The following is a 17,831-nucleotide window of genomic DNA, read 5'->3' on the forward strand; positions in this document are numbered from 1 at the left end:
GCTAAGTACATGAAGGGGAGTGGATTTATTTACACGCTTCTTTTATTGCGGGTTCACTCCCCTTTTCGGGGAAAAGAATGTTGTATTATTATGGGATGAAGTATCCGGGTGAACGCGGTTCTTAGATATATAGGTGCAAAATAAAAAAGTGCCAATATCAATTAAACTATTACAAACACTTCAATAACTAACCAGAATTCTGTACCAAAATTTGTTTAAAACTCATCTTTTACGCATGATTTTCAAAGAGGTCCCTCTATTTGAAAATCTTCCCCTTTTTGCAATCCAATCAGACAGGGTAGCCGTACATTGTGCGTACTTATATCTACCTAGTGAAAATAATAGATGTATAAAATACGACACCAGCCTAGGAATTGAGCTGTTCGGTTTAACCGGTTACTGCCGGTCGATGAATTCGGACACCTTCGATGAAGGGGGGCATGCGCATTAACTACAGATGAATCTGTTGGTAGTTAGGCTAAGTTTGATGTTTTCCTTTTTTTTTGAATTAAGGGTAAACTTTTTTTTTTAATGTTTTGTTTACTGTACTCAGTCACAAGTCGACGTCGGTGCCTACATCGCCCACTAGCTCTATATCTGATGTGTCACTATTCATTTTGTGGTCCTGTTATATAAACATTTTGGATCATCTGATCAAATCCATAACTTTCCGTTAACGATGATAAAATTGTGTTTGTGCCCAAAATTCGAGAGTTATTTATCTTTCAACACCCAAGGATGCCGTTTGACAAGGGGAGTTAGCTTGTCCTTTGAATAAAAATGGACGTAAATGGATTTTGATTTTAAAATTTGTGGGCATGAAAGAAATAATTCCAAACTGGGACTAATTTCGCCTAGAAGCAATTCTACTTTATGAGCTGACTTTAAAAGTGGTTAGGACGTCCATCACTTTCGAAAATTAGATGAAAACCCAAGCAGCGATCCGCTCCAAAAGAAATGAGTTGGGACTCTCAAACGACTGTCTTCTCCTATAAAGAGACTCAACCCCCATTAGAGTTTTTTTTTAGGTCACAAAAAGAAACAAACGAATAAACATTAGCAAATCATCATCTTTTATTTTTATTTTTCTTTTTCTTTTTTTAATTATAATAAAACAATCTTTTTATGTCCGTTGTGCCAGAGTCTGCCAGAGTCGCTGATATTTTTGGTAGCGGAACTAGTGGAATTGTTGATTGCAAATCAAGGTATCCATCCTCAATCCAACCGCTTAAAACAAATTATTATTTTAATTCCCTAGTGATAACGTGGTCCCCATCCAGTAACATCATTTTTTGAAAAAAAAAATGATAATATAGAGAAATAATAGCCCAAGAAAACAATATTTATTTCCACCCAATAAATTGCAAATAAAGAGAGATACCCAACACGCCAACTTTTGGCGACTGCAGGCCCCCACACAAAAGCTTAAGCATTGATTGAGGACATAATGTGCGTGGAGATTCGTGCAAGATTTTGGATTGAGCTCTCGCTCGTGGGGAGGAGCGCAAAAGGAACCCGATGAAAAAAAAGGGAAGGGCATGCGTGCTCCGAAAACTTCCAACCTGGACTCGATCGTCTCCAAAGACCGGCACTCTTCTCCATTACTCTAGAGTTTCAAGATAACCGTAGTACCGAAACTGCCCTTCGTACTTATGTATGCTAAATTAAATCATGCTCTATTCACGTCACGATTATGGGGAAAACAACAATAATTAATGTTTTACTCTAATCACGTCCGAATGTGGAAATGGCGAAAGAGTACGATGTTATTATGATCTTGTCTTGTTCGGGATTAACCTTAAACTTGAGTCTTTGATGGTCCAATCAAATCCTATATATGATCAATTAACTAAAGATATACACATATTTCATGTCCTGAAAGTGCGACTACAGAACCTTATAATTGTCAAGGGGACATGTCTTCTTAGTAATATAAACAGAGATTGGATAATGACCTGTCTTATACTTAAATTGGAGTTTTAAAAGGGAAAATAAAAAATAAAATGTAGGAGAGATTTGTTTAAAAAAAATTTTATGATCAAGTTTCAAAGCAATTACAATTGAAATTTTTAGGAAACTCCGTGGAGTTAAATAGTTGTAGTACCTTGGTTTAATTTTCAATATTTATAATTAGAAGGTGTTTGTTATGCAATATCATGTCTTTTAGAAATATCATTTATCTCAAAAAGTTTGCAAATATGACCTGCACTCAAATACACATAAAGCCGTTGGCCTTAACTACGAGGAAGTTGTCTCGCATCCATTTGGTTGTGTGGGGTTTGGTTTAGAAAAAAAGCATGGAGTGGGATTATTTCCAAATCGGAGAGGGAGTAAGATGGACATGTTTGTGTCAAAAGTTGCTCTCGTTGTGGAATTCATTATATCTTCGATCGATTACAACAAATTCAAAAGAAATAGCCTTTTTATAAGACCTCTTTTACACAACAAAATGAAAATTATAACTTTTTAGAAACAAACGCAGGATCGTTGTTTGGATCGCTGCTTGCGTGGGATCTTTGCCTGTGCCGGGAGTGCTTTGACTCGTGGACCACCAAATCACAGATTCTGATTGAATCGTGAGGGGTTTAGTGATTCTTCCTTCGTTTATCGAAGTAGGAATTTGAAGTGAAGATCTTATCAAAGTAAGACGATCACTCTTCTTAAGATCAAGTCAAAGCTCGAATCTCAAGGAATTGCCAAAAGCTTAAGTACTCTGCTCTGTCTGCTCTATCAAGTGCTCAGCGATCAACCCCTCTCAAAAATCGATCTCAGGGGGGTTGTTTGTGGGAAAATTTGCAGTAAAAGAAACGAAGGAAAATTGATTTGTATTCCTTTAATCTCGATTACAATTGGATTTCCTGATTACAAAAGAGAAGAGAATGAATGTGATTCTCCCCTTTGTTTAATTCTGGGTTCTTCACGGTGGCGATGGAGTACCTCCCTCGAATGCTCACGTCGAGTTTGCTCTCCGTTGACGATCCGACGTCTTGTTTCACTGGAACATAATCTTCTCCTCACGATTTGACATTGTGGAGAACTCTGAACGAGTTTAAAACTCTATGAAAGAGTTGATTTAACCGAAAATCGGTTATAAGCCAAGGATGAAGAAGATCTTGTTGCCGATCTCCAAAGCTCCAACCGAAGGATCAATGATCCTATTTTCGCTGCCAAGAAGTTCCAACCGACCGCACCTGAACTGAATTGATTTTCAGTTATTTATAGGGGATTAAGGGGTGTAACCACCTCCTTAATTCGCTCCTAAGTGGGGCTAATGGGATGTAACCGCCCCTTAAATCACTCCTGAGTGGAGTTGTTGTGATCCCCTCAGATCGTGGGAAACAGTTTTGAAACCGTTCAGCTCGTGTTTGAACGAGTCAAACGCAAAATCCATGTTCTGATGCGAATTCTGCGTTCAAACGCAGTGTTTGGAAGCTCAGACGTAGCAATTTGGAAGCTGCGTTGGCATCTTGTTGAAAGTTACGTTTGACAGCTTGGGAGCTGCGTTTGGCGGCAGGTGAAAGCTGCGTTGATAGCTTTCGGAGACTGCGTTTGTGACCGAACATGAACTGCGTTTGCAGCTTTTGGAGCTGCGTTTGTAGCTTTTAGAGTTGCGTTTGAGCTGCGCTTGGAGCTGCGTTGAGCTGCGTTCGTGGCTATGAACGCAATGAGTCTTGATGCTGGTGTGCGGGGAGGACTTCCACAGTTTGATTTGAAGAGACCGTCGATTTGTAGTCTCTTTCTGTCGAAGCGTTGCAAAGATCGTCATTTTGTAATCTTTGCTTTAGCTCTCTGATATGTGAGAGTCGTCAGATTGTAACTCTCGATGTTGATTGTGAAGGCTGTTAAACTAGAGCTCTCATCGGTTGTCGTGAAGGTTGTCAGATTGTAACCTTCAGCGATCTACGTGAAAGTCTTCAAATTGTAGCCTTCTGGAAGTCGTCAGATTGTAACTTCCATCATCGGTGTTTGATGGGGATCAGCTATCTATTGTGATTTTTAGACAGCCTACAGAACCCCCTCCAAAGTTTTCGAAAGTTCGCGGTTGACTGGGACGAATTTTCGGAATACTTTGGATCTCAACTCTGATCTTGGAGCTGTTGATTCCTTGTGGTAAAGGATTTGTTCTCTGCACTTGCTTCGAAGGCATTTTGGTTGAAGGGATTTGCCACGTAGGACCTGTGTGAAGGTATGCGCCATAATCCTGCTTCTGGAATGTGGGGGTGGACCCTGCATTTTGAACTTGAGATACGGGTCTCACCCTTGCATGTTGAATTTGGAACACGGGTGTGACCTCGACGTTCGGTTTTTGCATCGTGGGTCTGATCTCAACTTTTTGACTTAAGACATGGAAGTGACTTCCGTGTATTTTTGACTAAGTCTTTGAGACTTGTCTTTGGCTCATCTGTTTTAAGTCTCGGCTCACATCCATTAAGCTGATGGGCCTGCAAACGTGCATAGGATTTTTGGCAAACCCTCAGCCATCAACGGATTTGATAAGTCTTTACCGACTACCGTTTGAGTCGGGCTAGCATGTGGATTGTCTAAGTCCGTTCCACATGTAACGTTGTGCTAAGAGAATGAACTCTCTTAGTCTTGATGCTCTGATTTTGAATACATAGACTTTATCATTTTGATGGGAAAAGACTAACCGGCAACTCGTGTTAGGCGTAGGCTTATCTCTAATTAGGGATCGAGATAAAGTCCCCCATGCGTGTGAGGCATAGATTTCGGCGTTATTAATAACGACTTGCCACGATATTGAATACGTGGGTTTTTGTCTTTTTTTACGGTCAAAGACTCACCGGCAACGCGTATTAGGCGTTGACTTATCCCTTCTTAGGATTCGGGATAAAATTCCCCATACATGCAATGTATGGATTCAGAGATTATCAATTTAATGATAATCACTGGCTACGATATTGAATACGTAGACTTTGCTATTATTGCGGGAATAGGCTACCCGGCAACATGTGTTAGATGCAGACTTATCTTAAATTAGGGATCGAGATAAATTCCCCCAGGCATGAATCCTGGTGTCTTTTTCACGGTGAAAGACTAACCGGCAAAGCGTGTTAGGCGTAGACTTATCTCTAATTAGGGATCGAGATAAAGTCCCCCATGCGTGAAGGCATGGATTTTTGGTGTCGTTTCTTCCTGTGTGGCTTGAAACACCGAAAGAAAGTTAGAAGTGCCAGAGGTATGGTATTAACTTGGCATGAATTTTTACCTAAAGTTAAATTCAAAAATTTATTATCACTAGGATAATTCCAGAAAATCTTTAATCCGCTGGGGATTTTATAATGAAAACTTGCTATTCTTATTGAAAAATGATTAACAAGTTCATTGGGGGGGTTTGACTGTTAGAGGTGTGATGTTAACTTAACAGTATTTTATGGACCTATCGCTCCGTTGACGAGAGTTGATAAGTGGAAAGTGTTGCGATCGGAGCAACTTTGTGGACTTATCATCCTATTGAAGAGGATTGATAAGTGGATTGTCAGAGGTTTGGTGTTAACGTGACAAGATTGTGTTGTGATCGGAGCAACTTTGTGGACTTATCATCCTATTGACGAGGATTGATAAGTGGATTGTCAGAGGTTTGGTGTTAACGTGATAAGATTGTGTTGCGATCGGAGCAACTTTGTGGACTTATCATCCTATTAATGAGGATTGATAAGTCGATTGTCAGAGGTTTAGTATTAACGTGACAAGATTGTGTTGCGATGGGAGCAACTTTGTGGACTTATCATCCTATTGATGAGGATTGATAAGTGGGTTTTGTCAGAGGTTTAGTGTTAACATGACGAGAGAATGTGTTGCGATTGTAGCAACTTTGTGGACTTATCATCCTATTGATGAGGATTGATAAGTGGGTTTTGTCAGAGGTTTAGTGTTAACATGACAAGAGGATGTGTACTTGTGACTTTCACAAGATTTTAGGAATTAGCGTCTCGCTGGGGAAACTTGCTAAATGAGTTTATCATTAAAAGCGATAAATTTTGATGCTTATGATTTGAACAAGATTTTGAAGACTTAGCGTCTTGCTGGGGAAGATTGAGATTTGAGCATTTTTTAGGACCTATCATCCTATTGAAGAGGATTGATAAGTTGATTGTCAGAGGTGTATTGTTAACGTGACAAATTGGGAGCGATGCCAACTGAATTCATACTCCGTGAGGGTGATGATTGTCAGAAGTATAATGTTAGCTCGACGATGTGAAAGATTAGTTACTCTTAATCCAGTAGATTCCAAGTAACCAACCCCCAGTCTTGATTAAGACTTAGCAGGAGAATAAAAAAAGGTAGACAAGGCACATCACCTAGTGGGGCACTATTCATGAAGTCGGAATAGAGGCACCTCACCTGGTAGGCCATTATCTGGTAAGTTTGACTATCAGAGGTAACTGTTAACGTGATAGTTTTGTGGACCCGCCATCCTACTTGAAGAGGATTGGTGGGAGAATTTGGAGAAAAAGGACTATCAGAGGTGACGGTTAACGTGATAGTTTTGGTGGACCCGCCATTCTACTTGAAGAGGATTGGTGGGGGAATTTGGAGGAAAAGGACTATCAGAGGTGATCATTAACGTGATAGTTGGTGGAACTGTCATCTTACTGAAGAGGATTGGCTTCAGTGGTTGTAGTATCTTCCCCTTCTGACTGAGAAAATTAGGCTTGGTCCGATTGCTCAGGTGAAGGTTGGGCTTGGTCCGATTGCTCAGGTTGATCCTGCCTACTTTGTTCTTCAGCTTTGATCCTGGCAATAATCTTTTGAGCCTGTTCGCCTTGAGAGATTAGTTGTCTCCAAGAACGACATTCTGCAACTCCGATTCAGGCCAGGAGGTCGGTTTGCAAATTGTGCCGACAGGTCTCCACTAGGGTAGACTGTGTCATACCTGACGAACACCGGAGAGCCATGGTTCGAAACCTCTTGACGAAGGCTTTGACGGACTCCCTCTTCTTCTGCTTAGTGGCGAGAAGGGTATGGATGGAGACTTCTGTATCCTCTTCAAAGAATCTTGACAGGAATAGTCTCTCTAGATCTGCCCATTTTTGGATACATCCCGCAGGTAGTTTCCTGAACCATTCAAAGGCAACTCCCTTGAGGGTGCTAATGAACAATCGAACCAGTATGGCATCATTTGATATCACATTCCCAGTCTGTGACTTGAAATGATAGATATGTTGGTTCGGTGATCCCGTGCCGTTAAAAGTTTGTAACGTCGGGACTTCAAACTTTGGAGGATAAGGGGCTACATCTCATTCGGCAGGATAGGGCCTGACAACTCCCTCGTCTTGGAGCTCGCTTCTGCTGGCAATGACATTGAGGCAGGCTTCAAATTCTTTCATTTTGGCAGACTGGAGATTCTGCTCGTTCTCCGTCTCTCTTCCTTCATCAGAGGAAGATTCTAGGTTGTGGGCTTCTTGGTCAAAAGCTGTGCCATCAACCATTTTCCCCTTCCCTTTGCTTGTGTGAGGTTGGGATGAAGACGCTTCTCTCCTCCGGGAAGATTCTTGCCTAGATGGCGAATCTGTCTTCTGAGGTTTGGCCTTATCTGCGACGAGTTGAGTCAACAGGGCCATGAGTTCATTGATGGCCTCCTGCTGAGATTTGAGCATGGCCTCCTGCTCAGCAAGTCTCTTCGCGAGATCTTCATGGTTTCCCGTCACATAAGCGGAGCTCTCATGCTCAACAAAAGAGCTTGATGATTGGGACTCTGTAATGGCTGAGTGTTTATCATCAGAGTTGGTTCCTCTGGCTAAACTTCGATAGTTGACGGGGAGAATGGCTCATGTTCGCGTCCGAGTGCGTTGGTAGACTCCTTCAAACTCGTTAGCAAATTCTCTGACGGTCGGTGAATGACTCGTCTCAGAGTCATCTGAACTAGGACCTGAGACTTTCCCTCTGCCGATCACATTGATAGTGACCTCAGGATATTCGGTCTCTGGAGACTTCTTCCTGTGAGAACGTCGTTGTTGGTTGGGCAAGGCAATGTTTGTAAATTGGTCGAACACCAATTGTTTGGTCGCATATGAACAACATTGACATCCTGAGAGGACCGTAGGAATCAACCGTTCACATTGGAATGAACGAATGACTTGTTGCATCGGTCTTTCTCTAGATATGAACTCTCTCAAATCTGTTGTGAAGATTCGAGGAGAACTACTCACTGATCGTGAGGTTTGAATTGGAACCCCCAGTCCATGATTGGACATGACTGGCTCTTTGTAAACATGGATCTGGTTGAGATGCCTTGAATCCATGGACTTCTGACATCCGCCCCTCAATCTAGTCGCGCTACGCAAAGTATTCGGGGGTCTCGCTGCCCGGTCAGCGATCCGAGGTTCCACTTGCATTCTGAAATAGAAACGCAGGGCATAGGGTCGCGTTTAGGCTCACAAACACGAAGCTCGTGTTGACTTGAGGATCGGCATTCTCGGAGATGTGCTCATCGTAAGGATCTCCTCCTCTGTCGAGCGACGTTCTTCTTAGCTTGCTTTAAGGCTTTGGCAGCAACACCTTCAACTCGGTGGACGAGTTTGGCCGAAGCTGAGCCCACTCCTTCGGAGGAGGGGCTGTTCAAACAATCTAATCCAAAGGAGAGCACTTCCTTCGGCGATTCGGCAGAGATTGGAGCTTTAGTCTTCTTGGAGATCTTGCGGAACTTGCGCATAACCTTGGGGCTAAGGGATCCGGAGGAAAGGGCTTCCTCATACTTGGCTTGATCGAACTCGATAATCAGAGTTTCAACGGTTGTTCTAGTGAGATGAACATCGGATTGCACCACCACTTCTTCGTCAGAGAAGCTAGTCCCCAGCGGAGTCGCCATCTTTTGTTTGTGGGAAAATTTGCAGTAAAAGAAATGAAGAAAAATTGATTTGTATTCCTTTAATCTCGATTACAATTGGATTTCCTGATTACAAAAGAGAAGAGAATGAATGTGATTCTCCCCTTTGTTTAATTCTGGATTCTTCACGGTGGCGATGGAGTGCCTCCCTCGAATACTCACGTCGAGTTTGCTCTCCGTTGACGATCCGACGTCTTGTTTCACTGGAACATAATCTTCTCCTCACGATTTGACGTTGTGGAGAACTCTGAACGAGTTTAAAACTCTATGAAAGAGTTGATTTAACTGAAAATCGGTTATAAGCCAAGGATGAAGAAGATCTTGTTGCCGATCTCCAAAGCTCCAACCGAATGATCAAGGATCCTCTTTTCGCTGCCAAGAAGTTCCAACCGACCGCACCTGAACTGAATTGATTTTCAGTTATTTATAGGGGATTAAGGGGTGTAACCACCTCCTTAATTCGCTCCTAAGTGGGGCTAATGGGATGTAACCTCCCCTTAAATCACTCCTGAGTGGAGTTGTGATCCCCTCAGATCGTGGGAAACGGTTTTGAAACCGTTCAGCTCGTGTTTGAATGAGTCAAACGCAAAATCCATGTTCTGATGCGAATTTTGCGTTCAAACGCAGTGTTTGGAAGCTCAGACGCAGGAATTTGGAAGCTGCGTTGGCATCTTGTTGAAAGCTGCGTTTGACAGCTTGGGAGCTGCGTTTGGCGGCAGGTGAAAGCTGCGTTGATAGCTTTCGGAGACTGCGTTTGTGGCCGAACATGAACTGTGTTTGCAGCTTTTGGAGCTGCGTTTGCAGCTTTTAGAGTTGCGTTTGAGCTGCGCATGGAGCTGCGTTGAGCTGCGTTCGTGGCTATGAACGCGATGCGTCTTGATGCTGGTGTGCGGGGAGGACTTCCACAGTTTGATTTGAAGAGACCATCGATTTGTAGTCTCTTTCTGTCGAAGCATTGCAAAGATCGTCATTTTGTAATCTTTGCTTTAGCTCTCTCTCTTTCTGTCGAAGCATTGCAAAGATCGTCATTTTGTAATCTTTGCTTTAGCTCTCTGATATGTGAGGGTCGTCAGATTGTAACTCTCGATGTTGATTGTGAAGGCTGTTAAACTAGAGCTCTCATCGGTTGTCGTGAAGGTCATCAGATTGTAACATTCAGCGATCTACGTGAAAGTCTTCAAATTGTAGCCTTCTGGAAGTTGTCGGATTGTAACTTCCATCATCGGTGTTTGATGGGGATCAGCTATCTATTGTGATTTTTAGACAGCCTACAGGGGTATTTATAACCCCTAGGAACAGTTAGAGAAAATGAGCTCGCGAGACAGCATTTGCTGTCTCGGCTGCAGAGTTTACTGTCTCGGGTTCCGAGACAGTAAACACTGTCTCGGAAAACCCAACTGACCAGCAGTTTCCATTGTAATTGTCTTCTCACGTTTCAAACTCCGTTATTTTGACAATTATCCACGTGATTCTCGCTCACGACGTTCCCCATGTTTTTTGACAGTTAATGGACATGTGTACGGTAGTTATCAAGGTGGTTTTTGACCATTTCAACACTATCTCGCTGGCGAGACAGTAAACACTGTCTTGCTGGCGAGACAGTAAAAGACTGTCTCGCTGCGAGACCTGGCGAGACAGTTCATATCTGTCTTGGTTTTCCAAAACAGTATGAGATCAATTCTTGTGATTTTTTGAGTTATCCTCTCTATGTTTGGGATATCTATTAGTATTTTTTAACGCCTACAGATACCCCCTCCAAAGTATTCCAGACTCATTCTTTTATAGAGGAGTCTGGGATACTTTGGAGAAGATAGATTTACTTACGATCCCTTCAATGCTTGGTAGAGTAGATCGTGTAGAAGAATCTGTAAAATGGCTCCAGCTCTTGATCTCTTCATCCATTAGTCTATTCAGTTCTTTGTAGAATAGCTAATGCTTCTCCGGCACTGCGTTTATCGCTTGACCGTTGTTGAGATCTTGAATCGAGGCTGGTATTTCCAGATTGATGCTTGTATATCCCTTGTGAGTTCGTCAGGTTATCCTTAAGAATATTCAGATAATATTCTCCAGAAACTGCCTGTCGAGTGTAGGAAAACAGTTTAGACTCGTGTACCTATTGGAGTATTCTGGTCTCTTTTTTGTTGGTAGAGGTGAACCCGATGATGGAGAGGAAGAATTTTATATTCTATCTCCTGGTCTCTTTTTTGTTGGTAGAGATAAACCCAAAAATCAGAGATGAAGAATTTTATACTCTATCTCCTGATCTCTTGTTTGTTGGTAGAGATGAACCCGAAATCGGAGAGGAAGAATTTTATATTGTATCTCCTGGTCTCTTGTTTGTTGGTAGAGATGAACCCGAAATCAGAAAGGAAGAATTTTATATTCTATCTCCTAGGTGCAAAGGAAACTCAAAGTGGGATCTCCACTTAAAGAATCTGGACGGGTTTGAATAATCCTAACTGTCATAAGGTTTGATTATTCAACTGAAAGTGGACCTCTCGTTCATGGAATGAATCGAGAAGAGATTTTGGTTGTGGTCCTAACTGTAGTAAGGTTTGACCAAGTGGGAGTTTGGTACGATCCTAACTGTTTAAAGGTTTGATCGCTCAATTTGTGGACCTCTCGTTCATGGAGGAAATCGAGAGGGGATTTCAGCTTTGGTCCTAACTGTTTAAAGGTTTGACCAAATGGGAGTTTGAGACGATCCTAACTGTTTAAAGGTTTGATCGTTCAATTTGTGGACCTCTCGTTCATGGAGGGAATCGAGAGAGGATTTTGGATTTGGTCCTAACTGTTTAAAGGTTTGACCAAATAGGGGTTTGAGACGATCCTAACTGTTTAAAGGTTTGATCGTTCAATTTGAGTGGACCTCTCGTTCATGGAAGGAATCGAGAGGGGATTTCGGCTTTGGTCCTAACTGTTTAAAGGTTTGACCAAATGGGAGTTTGATACGATCCTAACTATTTAAAGGTTTGACCGTTCAATTTGTGAACCTCTCGTTCATTGAAGGAATCGAGAGGGGATTTTGGCTTTGGTCCTAACTATTTAAAGGTTTGACCATATGAGGGGTTGAGACGATCCTAACTGTTTAAAGGTTTGATCGTTCAATTTGAGTGGACCTCTCGTTCATGGAAGGAATCGAGAGGGGATTTCGACTTTGGTCCTAACTGTTTAAAGGTTTGACCAAATGGGAGTTTGATACGATCCTAACTGTTTAAAGGTTTGCTTTCGTTCGCAAAAATGAATCGAAAGGAGATTTTGGTTGTGGTCCTAACTGTAGTAAGGTTTGACCAAGTGGGAGTTTTGAGATGATCCTAACTGTTTAAAGGTTTGATCGTTCAATTTGTGGACCTCTCGTTCATGGAACGAATCGAGAGGGGATTTTGGCTTTGGTCCTAACTGTTTAAAGGTTTGACCAAATAGGGGTTTGAGACGATCCTAACTGTTTAAAGGTTTGATCGTTCAATTTGAGTGGACCTCTCGTTCATGGAAGGAATCGAGAGGGGATTTTGGCTTTGGTCCTAACTGTTTAAAGGTTTGACCAAGTGAGAATTTTGTGAGGGAAGATTGATCCAACGAAGTGATCGGATCTCATCTCAGCAAAAGAGTATTCGGAAATCACTGTGGGGATGTAGTGTTTATCACTTTGTTTGTAATGATCGGGTTATCCCTAAGAAAATTACATATAGCATTCTTTCGGGAACTTCCGTTACATGAACCATCCACCCCCAGCTTTCCTCACGAAACTGGGTCTAACATCATACCGAGTTACATGACCGGGTTATCCTTAAGAACATTACATGTAAAAATTCTTCAGGAACTTCCCGTCAAGAGTGGAAAACAGTTTAGACTCATATACCTATTGGAGTATCGAGGAGCAGTTTATACTCGTATACTCTTTGGAATGGGGGGAAACAGTTTATACTCGTGCACCCAATGGAGTTAGAGTCATCTTTACTTGGTTTGTTTCACCGTTATGACGCCGGAGTCAATTAATGCTTGGATTTTGTTTTTGAGTCCGAAGCAAATCTCAGTGGGATGAAGAACCCTTTTGTGGTACGCATAGTAGTTTGGATCCGTAATTCTCTTAGCTCCCTTCTGATCTTGAATAGGTGGTAGCTCGATTTTATCATTGGCGAGGAGGTATTTTAATATGGCTGGAGCTTCATCATTTTCGAAAGAATACTCCTTTTGAAACTTCGGATCGAGAGTCGCGTTCCCAGCGATTGCAGATGTCGTCGGTCGGCTTCTCTCAGCTTTCTTTCTTTTAAGAAAGTGTTCAGCTTGTTCACTGCGCATTTTCAAATCTTTCTAAGTTTTGGACGGTACGACCCCCAGGGTTTCCAGGACATCGATAGAGAGATTATTATGACATGTTTGCAGGATGAACTCCTCTGTAACAGGATCTCTGTAATTCATTGCTTTGTTACGGAAGCGCTTGACAAAATTATCGATTGACTCTCCGTCTTTTTGCTTCTCATCCAGAAGGGTTCCGATTGACACTTCGGTATCATCATCGAAGAAATTGCTAAGGAATAAACTTTCCATGTCATCCCAGCAATTGATGCTCCTTGGCTTGAGACGCCGATACCAATCGAAGGCCGACCCGCGAAGGGTGCCAATGAATGACCAGACCATTAAAGCCTCGTTTCCAGAGATCATGCCCAAATGAGAACCCGCGAAGGGTGCCAATGAATGACCAGACCATTAAAGCCTCGTTTCCAGAGATCATGCCCAAATGAGACTTGAAATAAATCAAGTGCATTAAAGCCTCGTTTCCAGAGATCATGCCCAAATGAGACTTGAAATAAATCAAGTGCTGAATAGGCGAGTTCTTCCCATCAAACGGTGCGAAGTTAATCAGATTGAACTTTGCCGGATACGGTATTGAATCCCATTCTCTTGGATAGGGACATGGAATACCCGTCTTCTTCACTTCTTGAGCCGTCATCAAAGCGTTGACTTTGTTTTCAAGCTCTTTCATTTTCCCGTTATCGTTTATGTCTTCATTCGAAGGACATTGAGGAGAATGAGTTAGATCACCCCCTGTAAGAGGTGCCATTGAACCACCCCTAATATCGTTATTGGGAGGATCCGTTAAACCACCCCCAGGGTTATTGCTATTGGGAGGAGTATCAACCATAATGACTTCATTCACTTCTGGATCACTATCATCTACAACATTCTGAGTGTGGTGACTGGATTCAGCTCGCTGACTGGACTCAGGAGGTTGAGGCCGTTGAGCTAGTAATTCTCTCATTTGTTGGATAGCTAACTTCATCTCTGTCTTCATTTCAGCTCTAATTTCTTCACGTTGTTTGGCTAGAGCTTCTTGAAGTATTTGAGTAAACTGATCAGAGGTGATTGTGAGTACTTCTCTGGTTTGTCCTGTGCTAGATACCGTATCATCCGAAGCGATCGCAGAACAAGTGTCCGAGAGCTCATCCTCTGATGACATTCCTTCATGCATTCTCTTGTAGTCCCTATGTCTGATGGATCCTAACTAGAGTCAGGACATCTGTTTGGCAATTCTTGAATTGACTTTTCCTCTCGGGGAAAAGTCAGGATTTGAGTCACCTGAATGCTGCTTAGACTTTCTTTTATCAACCATGTTGATTGTGACTTCAGGAAATTCATCCTCTTGGATAGTTGATCTTCTCTTGCGAAAATGTCTCGGCTTAGGCTTCGACATTTCGGTGAAAAACCTCTGGAACATTGAGACTCTTTGCAAGATGGCTTCTCGTTTGGAGTAGTCACATTCCGACAATGTTGCTCTTATAAGTCGCGCACAGGAACAATGAGAGTTTATTTCTCGAATAATTCTCTTTCGAAATCAATTCAAACCCACAGCTTGATAGTACGATTCATCGGTATGATTGCCGGAAAATCCTATCGTCTGTTGGTATGACCTCCTAGGCATAACGATGTCTTTTGGCGAACACGTCTTCTTCTGGGGGTGTAAAACCTTGTTGGCATTCTCAGGACAAATTATTGTTGTCTTTGAGCGATCCAAGGTTATTTCAGGAGTCACACGTTTAGAATCACCCTCTTGCGGGTGTGGAGTCTTAACGGACTCCGAATGCTGATTTTGCACAACTCCAGACTTTGAAATCCAAACTTTGCAGAGTTTTGGCGGTTCTTTGGCCACCGTTTCCTTGTTTCTTTCTCGTCTTTGTTGTAAGAGAGTACGGGCATGAGCAGCGTTTGCACGACGCTTTTGTATACGTTCTTTGAGGGTCGAACGAACCCTTTTGACGAGAGTCCATTCTTCCGTCGTTAGTTTAGCAGAAATATGAGTGATTGGTTGTTAAGACAACTGAACCAATCGATGCCTCCTCGACTCTAGGTCCGCGTGATAACGAACCCCGTCGGTTTGTTCCAAGGCCTTAGCTATTTGGCGAGCGCGGCGCTGACGTTGTCTCTGACGAGCCCTTTTTGTCAGTGCTGGTAGGCTTTGATTCCATGACTCCTTAATTAGAGAAGAGTCATTATGAGCAGAGGTGTTGCGAGTAAAATCCTCATCAACAATCGGATGAGAGCCTTCATCCGTAGCCTTTGACAACTTCAACGAAGATGAAATCTTCCTACATTTGCGAGGTGAGGAAGACTTTACAGATGAGGATGACAAATACTCCTCAAACTTCGTTTGGTCGAACTCGTACTCGATTGTTGATTCAACCGGGATCTTGATGATTGGCTGTGACACGACGATCTCGGCAGCGAGACCGTTGGCTCCCACTGTGGTCGCCAGTTTGTTTGCGTCAAAAGTTTCTCTCGTTGTGGAATTCATTATATCTTCGATCGATTACAATAAATTCAAAAGAAATAGCCTTTTTATAAGACCTCTTTTACACAACAAAATAAAAATTACAACTTTTTAGAAACAAACGCAGGATCGTTGTTTGGATCGCTGCTTGCGTGGGATCTTTGCCTGTGCCGGGAGCGCTTTGACTCGTGGACCACCAAATCACAGATTCTGATTGAATCGTGAGGGGTTTAGTGATTCTTCCTTCGTTTATCGAAGTAGGAATTTGAAGTGAAGATATTATCAAAGTAAGACGATCACTCTTCTTAAGATCAAGTCAAAGCTCGAATATTAAGGAATTGCCAGAAGCTCAAGTACTCTGCTCTGTCTGCTCTATCAAGTGCTCAGCGATCAGCCCCTCTCAAAAATCGATCTCAGGGGGGTATTTATAACCCCTAGGAACAGTTAGAGAAAATGAGCTCGCGAGACAGCATTTGCTGTCTCGGCTGTCGAGACAGTGTTTTTATAACCCCTAGGAACAGTTAGAGGAAAATGAGCTCGTGAGACAGTGTTTGCTGTCTCGGCGGCCGAGACAGAGTTTACTGTCTCGGGTTTCGAGACAGTAAACACTGTCTCGGAAAACCCAACTGCCCAGCAGTTTCCATTATAACTGCCTTCCCATATTTCAAACTCCGTTATTTTGACAGTTATCTACGTGATTCTCGCCCACGACGTTCCCCATGTTCTTTGACAGTTAATGGACACGTGTATGGCAGTTATCAAGGTGGTTTTTGACCATTTCAACACTGTCTCGCTGGCGAGACAGTAAACACTGTCTTGCTGGCGAGACAGTAAAGACTGTCTCGCTGCGAGACAGTAAAGACTGTCTCGCTGGCGAGACAGTTCATATCTGTCTTGGTTTTCCAAAACAGTATGAGATCAATTCTTGTGATTTTTTGAGTGATTCTCTCTATGTTTGGGATATCTATTAGCATTTTTTAACGCCTACAGGACAGATGGCTAAATATGCTTGGACTCATGACTCGGTAATGATTAATCCTTTTGAGTTAACTGGATTTAATTATATTAGCCTAGTCCATCTCCTAATGGGCCTTAATCAATTGCCAAACATACCCTTTGCTAGTCTTAATTTATACTTTTTTAACTTCTTGCATAATGAATGACTTGTAACCTTTTTTCCATATTTAGTTTAAATCTATGGGTCAACTATGTAACAAGTGAAGTGTTATATTTGTCAGTCATTGACCTTGAGTAGAATTTCCAAAAAAACACCCAAGGATGGCGGACATGAATCTTCCATGCTACAAAGAAAGTAGCGGAGAAACCACTACAGTGTCACAATCGTTAATATATGAATGAGTGTTCATGATTGGTCTTTGAGCGTAAGTTAAAATGGGTGCAAATAATGAGGATATGATGAGTGTTAGATTTGAAATGAATCAACCACCTACTAGACAAACTAATGATTATGATTAATATAGTGGTCTCTCCACTACTTTTCTTGTAGTGGAGATGATCCAAATTTAAGGAGGACACATAATGCTTGTCTTATACTTGATTTTATAAATACTAGAAATCTAACACGTGCAAATGCACGCGTTTAAATTTTTTATGTTCTTTAAAATTTATAGACAATGCGAAAATAAATTTGTTTTCTTAATTAGGATATTTTTTTAAATCTAAATTTAATGGATATTTGATTGTGTCCATTCTTATTTTATAACATTAGATAACTTAGAATGTTGTAGAAGAACCAAAGAACAAAAAGAAAGGAGTAGAAAAGGGGGAAATCTCACTTATAAAACTACCAATTTACCCTCTCAACTACAATGTGAAGAAGGAAATGTCATTCATTCTTTGACTTTTTGTGCTCTCACTTGTTTTTTAGTATAATAGCATAGATTTAGTTTTTGTTTTTTTAAAAACCTACTGAAAATCATCTAGGGACGAAGTAAAACTTGATAGACACTATATTATCATCAATAGTATAGACCATCAGTATAAAACAACAATGAACATAAGTACTTACGTACATAACATTGGATTAGTACAAACGATATAAAACATCAGAAAAATCTTCTTCTGTCTTGAGAAATGTATATATGATTTTGCTACGGATGGTGCTCTCACCCAGTTGGTGGGCCCATCACCCCAATGCTCGCAGTTTTAACGCACCAAAAGGGGGAAATACCTATGACACGCCAGAATACAAGCCTG

This window comes from Asparagus officinalis, chromosome 4, assembly GCF_001876935.1.
Source record: "Asparagus officinalis chromosome 4, Aspof.V1, whole genome shotgun sequence".
Lineage (NCBI taxonomy): Eukaryota > Viridiplantae > Streptophyta > Magnoliopsida > Asparagales > Asparagaceae > Asparagus > Asparagus officinalis.